Source organism: Plasmopara halstedii (assembly GCF_900000015.1).
Source record: "Plasmopara halstedii genome assembly, contig: Scaffold_54, whole genome shotgun sequence".
Taxonomy (NCBI): Eukaryota; Oomycota; class Peronosporomycetes; order Peronosporales; family Peronosporaceae; genus Plasmopara; species Plasmopara halstedii.
This window is the reverse complement of record NW_020186975.1, coordinates 320,858-321,119: the sequence shown is the minus strand read 5'-3', so window position 1 is coordinate 321,119 and position 262 is coordinate 320,858.

The window sequence follows — 262 nt, the reverse complement described above, 5'->3', positions numbered from 1 at the left end:
AATCTGGTCTTAGTGACAGCATATCCGCCAAAGTATTCTGTATTCCTGGCTTATAAACACCTTGGATTTATATTCTGCGAAGGAGGAGGCGACCTGGCCATCTTCTGCAAAAGGTAAGCTGACTGAGTCGCAGTGAGTAGTGACCCATGATCTGTGTAGATCACGAACGATTTGGCCCACGAGGAGCACCCTGAACTTGGCCTGTGCATACTTCATCGCAAGTAATTTCTTGACATGGATTGAGTGACATGAGCAAACTCAA